Here is an 18,987-nt window from a genome sequence, read left to right on the forward strand (position 1 = left end):
TACTGAACGAAACCGACATTCTTTCGAAAAATGACCGACTAGCCCGAACTGGACAATAAAGCCCATTGAATGGGAGCTTGACCAATCCAAACAAGGCATAAATATTTATTGTCAAATCAATAAAATAATGATTTTAGAAAGTGAGGTGGGAGGGAGAGGGAGAGTGAGAGTGAGGCGGAAGACGAGAAGAGTGATTTTCGAAACCCAATACTGTGTATTTTAGTGCATAGATATATTCAAGGGCATTTATGAAATTATTTTCCGGTTAGGACACGGTTCAATTCGGTTTTCGATTCAATTAAATTATCATATAAAATCGGAATCGGAACTTTTTTTTTTTTTTTGATCCGCGGAATCGGAACTCAATCGGCCGGTTGTTTTAAAATCACTAACCAAAACCAAAACTACGGTTATAACTCCTACCCACCGATTCGGTACGGTTCGGTTAACCAACGTTCTGGCGGAATTGTCATCCTAGGTCTCGACACCGGCTAATACAATACAGTATATAGGAGTATAAAAACAAAAACAACCAAGAATAGGAGTATAAAATAAAGGCACTGTTTCCCCTCCGGCCCTCCCCTCTCTCCGCTGTTTCTCCAGCCTTTGAACAGGAAGATGATTAAGGTACCGTTTATTCGAAATCTGTTTGTACGTGCTTCATTGTTCAACATCACTGTGTAGCTTTCGCAATCTTCACATCCCTTAATACCACCAATCGTACGCAAATGCACAGAAGTTCTTGTTCTTCTGAATGCCGCATTCACTTGTACCCAATCATATTCCATTGCAGTGAAACCCAATCATATTCCATTGCATAATGAATGCATTTGTGTTTGTTTCGCAGATGGGGTGGAAGTATGGTATAATATCTCGTGTTTGCACACACGATAGATGTATGTATCGTGTATGCCTCGATCAACATTATAGTCCCTCCCACTTAATATCCAAGTTCAAGAATGTCAGATACTTGCTGGGGCGGCAGTAGTTTGGTTAGGGTTAGGTTTTCTTTTGGGTTGGGCTTGTCCCATTAGGTTTTTTGGGCTTTGGCCCTTTAGGTGTGGGCTTGTCCCATTAGATTTCCTTGGTTGGTTTCTTGCCAATCAAGGGTTTGGGTCTCGGATTTGGCACAGGATTGCTCGTACCTTAGTTTAGGATTATGATGCCGTTCTCCTTGTTCCTGTTAGTCTTTGTAACAATTTTAAAGATTAATAATAAAAAAAAACTTTTTTTGCCATTCAAAAAAAAGGGGTTGGCTTTTTGACGAGTTAGGGATGTTCATATACTTCTTGGGTTTGCAAGATTTTACTTTTGCATATCCGAAGTTACAAATTAGAGCTTTTAATCCATACTAGCTATGGATTTAACGAGGTTCCGATGAGATTGTGTGGCTCCATTGTTTAGGTCATAGGTAGTTGAGTCTGTGAAGTTTGACTCGGTTTAATTTGCTAGCTGACTATACAGGGTTCGACCTCCCCAATCAACGGTCTGGATGTAACCCTTGTACTCTCCTCGTTCTGTACGTAGTTAAAACTAGTGCGAGACGTGGATGTACTCAAGTACACAGTTGAGGAACCATGTTAAAATCTTTGTGTCCTTTTCTTCTTGTGTACTTTACTTGCTCCCTCCGTCCCCAAATAAGAATCAAGTATTCCATTTTGGGATGTGCCTAAATACATATCTATTTTAAAATTTTAATGGGTAAAAATTTGTACAATTATCATTTTGTCCTCTTGAAAACTTAATAGGTAAAAGTGGCGGATAAATTTGGAAAGTGGAGGTAAAAGTTGATGCGAAATGTGTAATGATGACGATGTCTTCTTAATAAGTTGGAATTATGAAGCTGGAGACTTAAAAAGGGACGAAAGGAGTATTATTCTTCACACATTGTGTGGGTGTTGTTTGGCCGATTTCTCAACATAGATTGGTTACATTGGTAGTGAAAGTGTGGGGCTCCAATGAATCTGACTCACTTCCTCTGGAACTATGGTTCGAGTGTGAGAGTGGTTCTTAGCTTCCACTTAGCTTGCACAAGACAGCACGACTAGTGACCACGCCGGAGGAGCTCCGGAATGGCCTCCAGTGTGTGGATGAAAAAATGTGCAGAGCAAGAAGGAAAGTACTAGGGTTTTTTTTGGGGGGAGAAGCATGTTCCTCTTTGGTGCTGCCATTAAGGGGTATTTATAGAGTTCTCCTTGCTTGCTCTCCAAGTACACACATGCGCCTTACACGCGTCGGTCGACGTCACTCTGACATCAGGATTAGAGTTTTGTAACCGTTTTGGGATGAGCTGGCACCATGTGCTCCCATCGTTATCTTTTGGTGTAACCATTTCCTACGCGTGGGGAAACGCGACACTGAACATGGCCAAGCCTTGAAAGTCGGCAACAACCGAGGTGCCTCTGTAGGGGAGGGACGGAGTGAGATCTCTTGTCCGGGCCTCGGCATCGGCCGAACTTAGAAATTCGTCCTTCAGCCGAGGCACCGAGCCGACGGAGCGGGATCCATAATCGAAACCCCTTTGTCTGAGCTCGGCCCTAGCCAAGCTTGAGTGCTTTGAACTTCAACTTGCTCTGGTGGACATGGAGGGTCTCTGTGCTATGGCTCGGATCCCTCCGGTTCAGCCCCGGGCCGTCCTAAGGGGAAACATGGTCCGAACCATACAGTTCAGCCTACTACAAAAAGTTCATTCAAGAAAATAAGTTCCATTGTTTGCAACTGACTGTAAGGGGGCAATTTTTAGCATTGATTTCTTGCTGTAGTAGCTCAGAACATAATTGAACATAACTCATCAAGCCTAGCTCTATAAAAGTTCAAAGGAATCCAAATGACGCACAATTCACATCATCGAGATACATAAGGGCTATGTTGGCTGTATATATTTAAATTAGGAAGGAAAATAATTTAGGTAGCTAGTTTAGGAATCTGTATATTTGATTATGTTTATTTCCTTATTTCAAGATTTTGTTTCCTTAGTTGATTGATAGGTAGCTTGTATTATAAATTGACCTCCAATGGGAGAAGAATAAACATTGAGAAATTCGTTCAACATGGTATTAGAGCGGGTTAAGAAACCCTAATATTTTTTTTCTTTTTCTCGTCTCTCTCATATCAGAAAGCAGAAAACCCTCGTACCTTTCTTTCGTTTCTCTGAATCTGCTTTTGTTCCCACCCTAAACAGAACCCTAGCCACTGTTGGGGTATCTCTCGTCTCACGACTCTCTCACTCACTGTCTCTCTCGTTCTTACTGTATCTCTCCATCTCCGACAACATTCTGCGACCTCGCCAGAGCCTCGTCTACCTCCGACGACCCTTGTCGGAGCTTCTTCCTCCTATGCCGGACACTTACAGGACTATAGCAACTCCAGCGACCAGTTTTTGATGCAGATCTGTGATTCGTTTGCAGCTATTGCTCTCTACTTACATCTGAAACCTACTGGGTCTTCTCCGTTTGACTTGAAACCTACTGAGTTGACTCGGAACTTACTGGGTCAGAATATTTGAGGTTGTTCGGAACCCCATCTCTCTGATTCTACACCTTTGAGGTATCTCTAATCCTATTTATCTTTGGTTGTCTTCCTTTTTACATCATGGGTGATAAAAACAAGGAAAACAAGGATAAATCAGGAGGATCATCAGATGCTATTCGACATAATTTTTATAATCGGAATCTCACTACTATTAAACTAAATGGATCCAACTATCTCCCATGGTCTCGGGCTGTATCTGTTTCTCTCCGCGCGAGTGAGGAGACCTCTTTTATTACAGATCCACCATCTTCTGATCCCACTTGGGGCACACACGATGCCCATATTATGACTATTATGGAATGGCCTGGAACCAGATATTTTTAATAATGTGGCTTGCTTAGAGACTTCCAAAGCCATTTGGGATACTCTTCGCATATTATATTCCTCCGATCAGAATCTATCTCGTATTGATCAAATTTATCAAAACATTTTCTCCCTTCAACAAGGAGAAGGCCCGGTGGAGGAATATTTTTCAAAATTGAAAGGTATGTGGGATGAGTTAAACATCTATCAACCCTTAACCATAGATCTGGCGACTCAGCAAAAATACAGGAATGAGTTTTAGGTTGCTATGTTTCTCTCTGGTCTCAAATCAGATCTTGCTCCAGTTAGCTCCAATATATTATCTGGCGAGGATATTCCTTCTATTGGTGAAGCCTTTGCTCGTGTTCATAGGGCAACCACTCATCATTCTGCTCCAGAGAGTACTCCTCGCTCTGCTCTTGCTGCTCCTAGTTCTCGATCTATCCCATCCTCTGGAAACATTGGGAGTTATAACCGCGGTCATACTGGTTCTTCTGACCGTGGTGGCCGTCGCGGTGGTCGTGGTACTAAGAAATGCACTAACTGTAATCGCACTAATCATACTTTGACTTTTGTTGGAAACTTCATGGCAAACCTGCGTGGGCTAATCAAGCTATGGTTGAGGGGGAGCCATCTGAGTCTGTTCCATCAGATCAGATCACTATTTCTAAATCTGAGTATGATTCTATCATTTCTATGATCCAACGAGCACATGCATCTTCTTCCTCTACTGCCAATGTTGTCTATTCAGGTAACACATGTCTTCATTCCTCCTCCCATGAACCTTGGGTTCTCGATTCTGGAGCCACTGACCATATGACTGGTAATTTGTCCCTCTTATCTGATGTTATTTCTCCTTCTGCTCCTTCCTATGTTACTATTGCTAATGGAACAATAACTCAAGTGCATGGCATTGGCACATATCGTACTTCTGGTCTCACTTTTACTTCTGTTTTATATTTACCCGACTTTCCTTTTAACTTGCTATCCATTCAAAAACTCACCCCCCCCCCCCCCCCCCCCCCCCCCCCCCCCCCCTCCCCCTCCTCCTTTTTCCAATGTTCAGTAACCTTCTATTCCTCTCACTATGAATTTCAGGATCTTAAGACACAGAGGATGATTGGTGGGGGATATGAGAAGAATGGCCTTGACTACTTCCAGTCGTCTGGTTCCTCGGATCCATCTGCTCTTCATTCTACCACAACACCATATCAGTGGCATTGTCGTCTAGGGCACCCGTCATCTGTTAAACCTTAGATCTTTAATTCCATCTTTACCTGATTTTTCTACTTTTAATTGCGAAAGTTGTGAACTTAGTAAACATCGGAGAGTTACTTTTTCTCATCTCACTGATTCACCTAGTTTGCACTCGTTTGCTCTTGTTCACTCTGATATTTGGGGACCCTCTTGGATCACTGGTTTATGTGGCTCTCGGTATTTTGTTACCTTTATTTATGATTTTTCTTGTTTAACTTGGATTTATGTACTTCCAGGTTGATCGCAAATCTTTACTGTGTTTCAATCTTTTTATGCTGAAGTCCTAAATCAGTTTAATGCCAACTTAAAGGTTTTTCGTACCGATAATGCTCAAGAGTATCTGGCTAAACCTTTTTAGCAATTTCTAGACTCTAAAGGCATTATTTATCAAACAACTTGTGTAAGTACCCCACAACAAAATGGTATTGCTGAATGAAAAAATGGTCTTGTCCTGGCCATTACTCGTGCTCTCATGATCCACATGCATGTACCAAAATATTTTGGGGAGATGCAGTTCTTATTGTTGGGTACCTTTTAAATAGAATGACGGCTCGTGTTTTACGAGGCAAATCACCTTTTCAAGTCATGTTTTCTGATAAGAATCCCCTTCCTCTTCCCCCAAATTTTTTGGCTGTGTTGCCTTTGTTCACAACTTGCACCTTAATCGTTCCAAACTTGATCCTCGCTCTCATAAATGTATCTTTCTTGGTTACTCACGAACACAAAATGGGTACAGGTGTTATATTCCTACACTACGTAAGCATTTTGTTCGTCACCCTCCAGCTACTGCTCCAGTGGTTTCTCCTCATTCTCCCCCACTGCCTCCTCCACCATCTACAGATCCACCTTCAATTTCTTCTCTTGACCTATCCATTGCAGTGCGAAAGGGTACGCGTACTTGTACATCTCATCCTATTTCTTACTTTGTTTCGTATAATCGTTTATCCTCCTCGTTTCAAGCTTTTTCTGTATCACTTTCTTCTGTTAGTATTCCTAAGTCGTATCAGGAAGCTTTTTCTCATCCTAGTTGGCATTCGGCAATGCAAGAAGAGATGCGTGCTCTGGATTTGAATCTTACTTGGGATTTGGTTTCCTAGCCTTTTGGGGCTCATATTGTTGGTTGCCGATGGGTTTTTACTGTCAAATATAATCCCGATGGCACCGTTGATCGTCTTAAAGCTCGCGTCGTGGCCAAAGGTTTTACTCAGACCTATGGCATTGATTATATCGAGACATTCTCTCCTGCGGCCACTATTCGTGTTATTATATCTCTCACTGCTAATCGTGATTGGCCGCTTCATCATCTGGATGTCAAGAATGCGTTTTTGCATGGGGATTTGTCTGAGACTGTTTATATGGCTCAACTGCCCAGGTTTGAGTCCAAGGGGGAGAGTGTCTGTCAACTTCGTAAAACTATTTATGGCCTCAAACAGTCTCCCCATGCTTGGTTTGATAAGTTCAGCAATTCTGTTGTTGCTCATGGTATGATTCGAAGTAAGGCTGATCACTCTGTGTTCTTTAAAAGGACCGATCGTGGGATTGTGAATCTGGTTGTTTATGTGGATGATATTGTCATCACTGGCAGTGATTGTATTGGAATTCAAAGCTTGATTCATCACTTCTGCTCTAGTTTTCTTACTAAAGATCTGGGCAAGCTTCAGTACTTTCTTGGTATTGAGGTTGCTTGATCCAAAGTAGACATCAGTTTGTCTCAAAGGAAGTACACTCTTGATCTTTTGAGAGATAAAGGTTATCTTGGTTCCAAACCTATCGCCACTCCTATGGATACTAATTTAAAGTTACTTCCTGACGATGGTGAGTTGATTGGTGTTCCTCATATAGAGGCAGCCATTATCCTGAAGTATCTTAAAAATGCTCCAGGACGTGGACTTCTTTATCAATCATTTGGTCATCTTCGCATCGAGGGATATATCAATCATTTGGTCATCTTCTTTATCAATCATTTGGGCAGGATCTCTTGCAGACCATTGATCCACCACCAGCTTTTGTACTTTTATTGGTGGTAACCTCGTTACTTGGAAAAGTAAAAAGCAGTCAGTTGTTGCTCGTTCTAGTGTTGAGGCTGAGTATCAAGCTATGGCGCAAATAACATGTGAACTCACTTGGCTATGCACTCTTATACATGAATTCGGGATTCCAATACATGATCCTACTCCTCTCTATTGTGATAATCAGACTGCTATTCATATAGCTAACAACCCAGTATTTCATGAGCGAACTAAACACATCGAGGTTTACTGTCACTTCATTTGATCAAAAGTGGAGTCTAAGGAGATTACTACTCCTTTCGTTCCTTCGGGGTCTCAACTCGCAGATATTTTCACCAAAGCTCTTCCCAAAGCTACCATTGATTCTATATGTTGCAAGCTGGGCGTACATGATATATACTCTCCAGCTTGAGGGGGAGTGTTGGCTGTATATATTTAAATTAGGAAGGAATTAGGTAGCTAGTTTAGGAATCTGTATATTTGATTATGTGTATTTCCTTATTTCAAGATTTTGTTTCCTTAGTTGATTGATAGGTAGCTTGTATTATAAATTGACCTCCAATGGGAGAAGAATAAACATTGAGAAATTCGTTCAACAGGCTACATGATGCATACTCTTATCCTTTAGAAGACTTGCAAGACGTGTACTACGTAGATGAATAAGGGCTTCCGTCTAAACAATTGCTTGCTGAGATTTGTGTTTCAGCTTACGAAGGCTTAGGCTTGATTTGTATTCTTAGACTAGAAGGTCAAGAACGTATTGAGAAATTCGTTCAACAGGCTACATGATGCATACTCTTATCCTTTAGAAGACTTGCAAGATGTGTACTACGTAGATGAGTAAGGGCTTCCGTCTAAACAATTGCTTGCTGAGATTTGTGTTTCAGCTTACGAAGGCTTAGGCTTGATTTGTATTCTTAGACTAGAAGGTCAAGAACGTAAATTTGGCTGCAATAGAGTCAATTTTTAGACCAACCTGCCATGGTAGTGTGGAGCTGAGCCTACAAGTAATTATCATCCTCCACAAAACCTCAAGTATAGGTGTGTAGGTTCCTTCTGCATGCATAATCTGAGCAGACCAAGGGGTCTTGTAGTGCGGCTGGTGCATTGCACCATGTAGTGCACCTTGATGGATTTGACCTGATTCGGGATCATGTCCGTTGGGTTCCAAACTTCCAATAGACCCCACAGAGGCGCACTACATGGTGTAGAGTGATTGGCGCACTACGGCATCCTCTCTTCCTAATGGTGTTTTTTTCATTCTATTCGCTGGTTGGCACTTGGTACCTGACCTTTTTGCTAATCAATTTGTGGGCTCAACCAGGTATTAAGGGGTCTGGTCAACTGATTCCTAATGAGCAATCGCCATCGATTTTTTTGTTTAGCTAAATTTCTTTACAAGGTAATTTGTGGTTTAGTTAGATTTGATACAGAAAACCTACAACAGACAAATATTTGTCCGTTGAATAAATGATATAACAAGTTCAAATGGTTAACAGTATAAACCTGAATGTTAGAAAGGTAGGAGCCCTGGACTTAAGGCTTAAGGATTGTGCTCAGTAAAGGTTCATTCTCTTGTTTCTTTCTTCACTTTTTTATCCTGAGGTTTGATAACTTGCAGTGTATGGTAATGACAGGGTACTCAATAGTTTGGCTCTCTAGAAAGTGATGTCAAGATAAATTATGATGCTTGGTATCAAAAGTCAAAAAATTAGTGCTTTGGGGTAATTGAATATGGCATTTTCAATATCTTGATAGGACATAAAGTCATAAACCTATGATAGAGCACTATAACAAGTTGTTTCTTTCCTTGACTAGTGAAGTTCTGAGTTTACTGATTATTGTGTACCTTTGAATCCATGCCTCTAGAATTAGTTTAAAATAGATAATGATGGAGACTCGATCGGTAAAACAAGTATACTTTAGATGGATAAGTTTTTTGGAGGGGAAAACTTCTTAAAATAGATTGCAAGCTCGATAATGGACTGGACCTATCTGGGACCATCTGTATTGATAGAGAATTAAAACAGTATCATCACGTGCAAATGACCATGCATAATATATTCTATTCATTCCATTTATCTTATATGCCTTTGCTATTACCGCTGCTGTTTCAATGTAAGAAGCGCGACACTGCGCTGGGCCTTTTGTATCTGTAACGCAGACGTGTCAGATACAGACAATCTCAGACACATTCCGAACCGAGGTTGTCAAATCGTGAATCGAATCGAGAATCGAATTGACCCTTTACTGAATTGTGAATCGAATCGAATCGTGAATCATAACGATTCAGTTCAATTTTTGAAAATACATTGGAAATTGTATCTACGCACCTACATAATAAACATACATTGGAATATTCAAAAATCTAAGTTTAAATTTATATTAAAGTTTTTTCCCTATAACTAATGGATGATCACATGGTCTAATAGGAACGACACTTCTACATAATAGGAAAATAAATAGTATAGTAAAATAGATATGTGCATATAGATGTTAAACATTCATTATAAAAATGAAAGCTTGGCCTCAACGCGACAAAAGTTTGTAGCTTGCTAGGTACAAAACTTAACTAGCTTGTATGACAGCATATGTTGGTCGATTCGAGGCTCTTAGCCTTGTACATGATTTAAAAAAGATTGTTTTGTGAGACAATGCATCCATATAGATATCATCCTCAACAATATTCAAAGTTACTTTTATAATTACCATCTAGCAATTTAAAATTGTAACATTTCAAAGACGTTGAGCACATCTATTGACTCATATCATAACAGAATATGAAAACTTACCAAAATAAAATACATAACTCATCAGTGTAAGGCATCTTAGTCGTAAAGAACTTTAGAGTGAGTATTTAATCTTTAATAAGAATGAGGAAAAATGGGTTAACATGCTCTGAATCAAAATACATACCAATATTAACAAATTTTGTAAATGTGGTTTCATATTAGTCAAAAGCAGCATTTATGATAAACCATGATTCACCTATAGATTCGTATCGTTTTTGCATGAATCGTGAATCGAATCGCGGATCGAATCGTGAATCGTACGATTCACCACCGATTCTATATAAACCTTGATTCACCTATAGATTTGTATCGTTTTTGCGTGAATCATGAACCGAATTGGGAATCGTATCGTGAATTGTACAATTTTGACAACCATGTCCGAACAAATGAACATATGTGTCCGATTATTTTATAGTTTTACTAGTCTGAGATGTATCAGACAAGTATCAAACATATTTTGGGTCGTAATATAATTTTTAAACTTGAAACTGGATAAAAATGTGATGTTTGAAATCTGAACCAAATTAAAAAGTAATATTAAATAACTTACGGATGAAAACACAATCTGCCATTCTCATTTTTTCATTGGATTTGGTATCGTTAATTTGGAAAAAGTAATACTTAAAATAGCACATGAATTTTCTACGCATATACATATGAATATATATTCATTTATGTACTTAATGTATTCCTGCTTGTCCTAGTTTTTGGAAAAATCACATGTTCGCGTATCCATGTCATGTGTCTGCGTCCCATATCATTATCTGTCTCCGTGCTTCTTAGGTTTCAATCGTAATCCAATGTCACCTGCGTAGAATTGTCCAGTTCGGGCCCTCCTTTACTTAGTTTTAATCCCTTCCCTTAATGCAGAATTATTGTTTTAATCCTATTTTATGCAAAGTTTTATCACCAGGGATCCAAATGTCTCTAATGATGCTTCTGGGTTGTGACTTTTAGCTCATCTTCTAGAAGATATTGTCTTTATCAGGTATTGGTTTCTTCTGATTGGGAGTATATTTGCTCTGCAAAAGCCAATAATAGCTATTTTGTTTTTTATTAGCTGAAGATGGATAAACACATTGAAGTCTAGATTATATTTTTGCAAGATTTGACTCTTACCTTGATATGACTGTATTGGTACGATAAAATCTAGCATCCAGTGGTCCTTCACTTGGAAACAGATATTGATTTCACAAATGATCCAAAAAGAATGGTTCCAAGAATGGTTGAGGACAAAAAGCTAACTACGTCACTTGAGATTATATAAATATTTTCCTTACATACTGATCTATCATATTCATGGCCATAAAAGTGCGTACACACATACATAATATGCATTATTTTGCTGTAACGGTGACTTTTTTCTGTCCATGGGTAACTTGTAGGTCCTACCGCGGTGGCCGTGCTACTACGTTGCTCTTTAATATCTTGTAGAGTAGCATCGATCCCATTCACAAGATGTAATTCTATGATCCAGGTTTCGTTACGTGCTCTATCAATAGAGCATCAAACTGTTGGATAGCCTCTTGGTTCAAGTTCTTGGACTTTGGAATATGCTTTATTAAATACTTGACCCAAGTTGTTCCTGCTTACTTCTCATTACCATGCTAAATTTTCCAGGGGGAACAAATATAGACATCAACTGACTGTTTGAAGGAGAGGAACCCTGGACCATGGCTTAAGGATTGCGCCTGTAAAGGTTCATTCTCTTGTTTCTTTCTTCACTTGTTTTTCCCCTGAGGTGGCATTTGCATTGTAGGGTAATGACAGAATCCTCAATAGTTGGTTCGTTGGAAAGTGATGTCTAGATAAACTACTATGCTTGGCATCACAAGTCAAAAAATTATTGCTTCGTGGTAATTGAATATGGTATTTATAATATCTTGATTTAACATAAAGTCGTAAACTTATGAAAGGCTAGTGAAGTTCTATAAACTTAGTGCTTGTAGTTTACCTTTGATTCCATACCTCTTTAATTAATTTAAGATAGATGATGATAGGGACTTAATCCGTGAAACAAGTACTTTAGTGACGGTTAGTGTTTTTGGTAAGAAAAACTCCCTAAAACAGAGTGCAAGCTCAATAATAGGCTGGACCTATTCGGGACCATCTATATAGACATAGAATTACAATATTATCATCACGTGCAAATAACCATGCACGTAGCGTTTATTTCTTAATACAATGCCTTTGTTTTTATGGCTGCTGTTTCAATTATAATCCAACCCTTCCGGCCTAGAATTGTCTGGTTTCAGACCCTGCTTTACGAAGTTTTAATCCCTTCCCTTAAAGCATTATTATTGTTCTATTCCTATTTTATACCAATTAATATGACACGAGATCAAAATATCCCTGCATGATGCTTCTGGGTGGTGTCTTTTAAAGTTTTAGCTCATCTTCTAGAAGATATTTTCTTCATGAATTATTGGTTTCTTCTAATGGGGGAGTATATTTGTTGTGCAAAAGCCTATAATAGCTAGTTTTTATTTATTTTTTATTTTTTATTATCGTGCTAGTTTTGTTTTTTATTAGCTGAAGAAATAAACCCATCAAAGTCTAGATTACTTTGCCAGATTTGACAGTTATCTTGATATGACTATTGCTACCACAAAATCCAGCATCCAATGGCCCTTCATTAGGAAACCAATACTGATATCATGAGTGATCCAAACAGCATGGTTCCAAGAATAGTTGAGAACGAGAAGCTAACTACTTCACTGGAAATCACACACACACACATACGGAGAGATACATAAGTATGTATGTATGTATCGTGGCTATAAAAAGGCGTATGCACGTAATATGAATTTAGTGCTGGAAAGGTGAGTTTTTCCTGTGCATGGTAACTTTGTAGGTCCTACTGGGTTTCGCGCGCTACTACTTTGTTTTTAATAGCTGGTAGAGTAGCATCTATCCCATTCACAAGATGTAATTCTTTTGCCTGTGACTGAAGCATCCATGAATAGCTCACATACAGAATGGTACCGGTCCCCAAATCCAGGTTAATTTAATTCCCCTATCATGGAGCATCAAGATATGGATATAACATCTTGGTTCAAGTTCTTGGATGTTTGGACTTTCAAATATGCTTTATTTAAATATATGTACATCTCTTACCCAACTTGGTACTTTTACTTTTGATAATCATGCAACGGGATAGCTTCCAACCTGTAACTCCTGGTTATTACTTGCATTTTTAATTTTTACTATTAGTAGAGGAAATAAATGTAGGTTTACTAAAGTAAGAAATCATTCCCTGTTTGGCTAACATGACACCCAAGTAGCCTCTTGGTTCTCGGACTTTGGACTTTGGAGGCACCTATTTGCTTGGTTATTGGGTTTCATGTGCTGGGGCTCGGTCCGACAAACAGTCATGCACCTAGTGGGAAAAAAAGAAAAGAAAAGAAAGAAAACTTGCTTTTACTCATCCATCATAAAACCAAAAGAGTATGTGTTTGCAAAACTGCAAACCCTATGCTTCGTAACGGGCCAGGCATGGCTACTTTCAACTCATCCTTGCAGGGTAACTGTCGGATATCTTCAACGATCCTTAAGGCCTCTAAATTTAGGGTTGGGCGAGTGAAAACCAGAAATTACTTGTCTAGCGTAATGTGTTTCGGATTAGTAGAGTTGTAGCAGTATAAAATGATTTACAAAACCCAATGAAGCAGTATCTTTCAGGAGGAATCTGCAAATGGAATGCATAAGAAAATAAACCATTAGGGTGCCGTTGCACACGTCCCTTTTTTTTGGATTACTAAATTGTGAAAGTTATATAACCATGTATAGCTATATATACAAACTATTATATCCTGCAATTTAGCATCAGAAAAGGGACCAATGAACCACCCTTCGGAAGATACCTTCTGATAGCCTTTTATTAAATGATTCCATAATAGCTTTGCTGGATTGTTTAAGGGTTGAGTTTGGCTGAGTTCAATGTCTCAGTTTAGTGTGCATTTGTTTAAGCCACTAAGTCAGTAGAGTATAAGGCATGATGTATTCATGAGTATATACCTGAATAGTCTACTCTTTGTTAGGAGCTCTCTTTGTGATTGATCCACCTAAACAAAGATAAATTACAGATAAATAATGTCTTAATCTTTGCCACACTAAGTGTGATGGTTCCCACGTGAGAAATCAACACACAAGTGGAATGATTAAGCCTCTCTCCACTGTTGTCGAAGAAAAAGACAAAGCATGTAGTGTAAATAAACAAATGACTAATTATTTATTCCTATTACATGGTATCTTTGTAGCACGGCCACGTGACATGACACCGACACTTCGACACGTCAATCTCCAAAAGTTAGATGACACGACACATTGGGATACACTTAGGAAAACATGTGTCTGTAAGTTATTGTATAATACAAACCAAATAAATAACAAGCTTCTAATTACAATTAAAATACCATATATCCTATTTTCACATTTATCGGTGTGTTATTCCATTAAGTATTTCAACAAGAAACGTTTCATCGCTCACACTTGTCTTTGTACTCAATAAACCATCCTTCATCGATGTGTCGTAGGTACTCGTGGTGGGTCTGTGTCCGACACGTGTCACACACCAACACTCCTTGGACATGTGTCTGATACTCTCTTTTTCGTGTCCATAATTACAAAATAAAAATCTTAATTCGTACAGGTGTCAACCACTCTTTCTGTAACATGTCCGACGCTTCTTTTGCTTGTATTAGACACTTCTTGGACACTTGCTAACATGTGACTATCAAAGATATTGAAATTTCACATGTCACTGTGATATGCAAAGTTGGAAAAGTATGTAATTCTTAAAATTTATCATATTAAATTCAATTGAAATTTGTTATGGACTTGAATATTCCTAACCGTGTCCGAATATTAGAATGTTTAGATTTGTTCGTTAAGTTTTTTAGCGAATTTGAACTCGAGCCAAACTCAATGAAAATTTGATGAGCTGAGCTTGAGTTGAGCTTGCGTAGGTCTGAGTCGAACTCGAGCTTGTTCACGAGCCTTAACGAGCCAATAATATCATAAATTTATGCTGGCATAAAGGTCTAGAGCTGCAAATAAAATTTTACCGAGTCGAGCCTCCAACAATTCACAAAACTACTGAGTTCATTTACAGCCCTACTAGCATGTGAACGGCTCAGTTCAAAGATGTTGGAATTTCACATATCATATAATATGCAAAGTTGGAAAAGTAGTAATTCTTAAAATTTATCATATTAAGTTCAATTGAAATTTGTTAAGGACTTCTTGAGGATTCCTAACTGTGTCCATATCCTGTTTTTGAAGGATTTCTTGAGTTCCATGTCAACTAGATTCTTCATAACTTATCATATCTTATCTTTTATATAACTTGGGACGTATACCTTTGGTGAGATATATATACACATATATATATAACAATATATTTAGACATATATTATTGAACCTATACTCAACGTCGTCAGTGACCTAAAGTTTAGGGAAATAACGTATCTGCATGTCCGTGTCGTGTGGTATCCGTGTCTCGTGTTCATATCAGTGCTGCTAAGACAAGTATCCATAGAGTACCCTAGAGTGTTCTAGAGTGTCTTTTGAGTGTTTAAATGAAAAAAGTTGAGAGAAATATACGACACTTATAATTGGAGTGGCAGAAATGCGACCGGAGAGGATCTAATGTAGACTGTTGGTGTCCATCACACTTGACACCGATCGGTAACCTCCGGCGAAGAGGCTACATTGCTTGGTGTTGTACTCAATAAGGTGGCAGTGGACATCTATTTACTTTTGATTAGACCTAAAGATAGATGAGTCCCTGTCAGTAGTTGAGGTTGATCTCATCAAGACTTGGTCCATATTGCATCGTATAGCTCTGGGGCATTGTGGTTAAAAGATAGGAGTACCATTGAACTCCCAAATTGCTTTTGTGATTTACATGGCAGACAAGGCATATCCACCTACAGAAATTGTACTGAAACCACGTGGTCAAAATATTGGGAATTTGGGGGTCTTACCCTACTCATTAGAGCACTTGCATCTCATATACTAAGGTTAAGATTTGATTTCTCCTTTCATATTTGTGGTGGTTGTGTTTGTTGGGTTATTAGATGCATATATTTGTTTGTGTGCTAGAGCAAGTCCAATGGTGGGATGGAAAATGAGGAGAATTTTAGTATGATAAAGTGGTTAAAAGTTAGTTGGATAGAAAATAGGACTCACCCTTCTCCTATTGTGAGTTCAATAATAGAACCAAAGAGATGGAAAATATGGAGTAACTATCTCTCACCGGCATTGTCCACACTGGATAATTTTTCAACGGTAATATTTGTTTTTTTACAATGGCAATTCCGAACTTTACTCTCTCTCTCTCTCTCTCTCTCTCTCTCTCTCTCAAACCAACCAGCTTTATCGTGAAATTCCCTCTCTCCTCTCTTGGTGAGGTCTTACCCCCAAACGTAAAACCCCCTCTTTCCGTCAACTCTCCGACGAGGTTTGTTGCCGGCATGTTCAAGCTTTTTTGGCCATCCATTTTCTGGTAAATTAGTTGATTTGGTGAGCTGTCAATTATGCACCTTTGCATCTAGGGATGGATGGATCCATCAAAGTCATTTTGCATCTTCTTTTCCATCCCCTCATTGGAGACTAGGTTTTTGCATTTGGGGATGGAAAATGACTATCCATCCTCCCATTGGACTTACTTTTTGAACTTTCTTACAATGCTTGACTATTATTCGGTGTGTAATTATGGGTTGTTAGAATTTTTCACAAAACTGAATGTCCACTATAATGAATTATCACATGATATTTATAAATTGTATTTTTTCTTTTTTGATAAAAAGAAAAAGAAAAAACACAGGATACCATGCCATTCACAAAGTACAAACCATCAAAAGTGGCCAACATGTATGGCTGTCTGAATCACAAACTGTGCTGTTTTTTGCACGTTTGTTTTGAAACTGGTAGATAATGTGACCCACTTTTAAGTCAGTTCTTGATGTATATAGGGTCCCAACTGCCAGTTATCACAAACTTTGCTTTTTGGTTTTACACGTTTGTTTTATGGATATGCTACTGTCACATATTAGTCATGCATACTTCGTTTGGTGCTTCTTCTCTGAATTTTCTGATAACTCAGGTATTCCGAGTTAACTTACGTGCACCTTGACGAGTCCTTGGGAACAACCTTCCACTAGCAGAGAGCACATTTAAAAATCAGAGAAAAGCCACGTATGGACTAACCCCAAAGGGATACATAGAGAGGATTGAATCTAAGACCTAAGAGGGGCCCCAAGTTGATAGCACATAGGGGGATGGATCTGAGATCTAGGAGGGAACAAATACTTTACTTTAAGAGATCGATAGGAGAGATCTAACAGGGAACAAAACCCTAATTTTTAATTTTATACTTTAAGAGCATCTGTACTAGAGTTGATAAAACGCTGTGTAAAAAGTGGGCCTAGTTAGTTATGTTTACTGAGTATCTGCTGATATGTTTTAGTGAGTACAAAGCAAGTGAAAGGGATTCAGGGAAGCTACTTCAGCTCCTCTCTCTCTCTCTCTCTCTCTCTCTCTCTCTCTCTCATTAAATCACTCTTAACAAACACACTGCAATGCAGTTGGTAGCTAAACTAGCTTTAAAGAGGTTTAGCAAACCCCTCAACAGCTCCATTGGAGCAGATTCTGCATGTCAGAAGCTATGCTAAGTCTGAAAGTTGCATCCACCAATTTTCTTGAAGATGACGATTGCCTATCCACTCTATTATTGAAAAAAGCTCACTGCAGAAGATAATACTAAAGTTACAGTATTATAGATTTCAGAATTTTCATTTTTAATCTCCTCCATGAGATTCTCCAATTGGCTTTTATTGTGTCGCTCTGTTTGGGGAAACAAAACTTTTCATGATGTACTCCACTTGCAGAAGACTCACTTGTTGCCATGTCATCACAACATGGACATTCTGTTTCCTCTTCCCTACCCATGATAGTTGTGTCATTTGACTTTTACGCGCACCTCAATTGATTGGTCCGGTCAAAGACAGACCATCTATACCGAAATTAGAAAATTCATGAGAAATGACTTTCTTGTGGCTTGATCCAAGCATCGAACCTAATCAATTGTGCGGGGATCAAATTCACTGCGGACTGAACCAACCCTGTGCTAGTTGTGTCATGTGACTCACTCAACATGTTGGTATCCACTTTAAAGTGGGAGCATACCCTTGCAAGGGTAAATAATGCAGCACTAATAAATGTTTTTGTGGCATTAATACTGTAATTGTGTTTGTAACATTGAAACCATTCATGGCGGTTTGAACGTTGAAATAGATTTTCTGGATAAAACAACATATCTATGAGGAGGAGAGAGAGAGAATTGGATTAAATTTGTTTTCGTTATCACATGGCACACTCAAGACTCAAAGAGTAGAGAGTCGAACGGGAAAATCTGTTGCTCCTCTAATGTGATTGATTTGCTTTTTTCCTATTTTTTTCACTAACTATTTTTTTCCCTTAGTGAAAGAGCGGGCTGTATTTAACCAGTATATCGATCTCCCGATCAACTGGCTAATCCACTTGACTTACAATGTTCGGACTTAAGCCATTGCTAAACCGATCAACGAGGAAATATTTATCTTTCACCACGTCGTGGGCTTTATCACCAGACCTCCACTGAAGTGCAAGTTAAATCGGAGCTCCCTCTCTCAAGTCTCAACCATATGATTCCAAGTATCTAACTCAAGACCGGTGGGAGAGGAGCAACGTTATGTTAGCTCCTCCAACCACTTGAACTATCACCTCAGTGATCCTTTTTTTTCTTCTTTTTTTGTCCTATTCAAATAGTGGGAAACATTCAATTTCGAGAAAGTCGTGTTGATTTTGAGTTGTGGTATAGCTTGTCTTCCTGCACGTTTTTGTTCTCTCTCTCTCTCTCTCTCTCTCTCTCTCTCTCTCTCTCTCTCTCTCCCCGTTAGTTTAAAAACTCTATGTCAGCCTTACATATTGATTCCAACTTTATGAGAAGTACAAACTTCTCCACTCGTGGAGTATTTAAAGTATTATTTTAGCACATAAAAAGTGCATTTTATGTAAACTTTCTACACCCTCCTCCAAGGGTATGGACTACT

General features: G+C 38.8%; 1 long non-coding RNA gene across 6 annotated transcripts; it reads left to right on the forward strand.

Moving 5' to 3' along the window:
* The first annotated feature begins 526 nt into the window (after positions 1-526).
* LOC131319175 (uncharacterized) lies at positions 527-18,753 on the forward strand. 6 transcript variants are annotated; one of them, XR_009197916.1, is made up of 4 exons: positions 527-627; positions 11,278-11,591; positions 12,466-12,893; positions 18,378-18,753. It is a non-coding gene; the product is annotated as an uncharacterized LOC131319175 (long non-coding RNA). The 6 variants fall into 6 exon arrangements; XR_009197919.1 differs by lacking the exon at positions 18,378-18,753 and adding an exon at positions 10,850-10,880 and having other exon boundaries at positions 543-627; positions 12,466-13,066; XR_009197915.1 differs by lacking the exon at positions 18,378-18,753 and having other exon boundaries at positions 528-627; positions 12,466-13,066.
* Positions 18,754-18,987: the final 234 nt, after the last annotated feature.

The sequence above is a fragment of the Rhododendron vialii genome, chromosome 3a (assembly GCF_030253575.1).
Source record: "Rhododendron vialii isolate Sample 1 chromosome 3a, ASM3025357v1".
NCBI classification, from domain to species: Eukaryota; Viridiplantae; Streptophyta; class Magnoliopsida; order Ericales; family Ericaceae; genus Rhododendron; species Rhododendron vialii.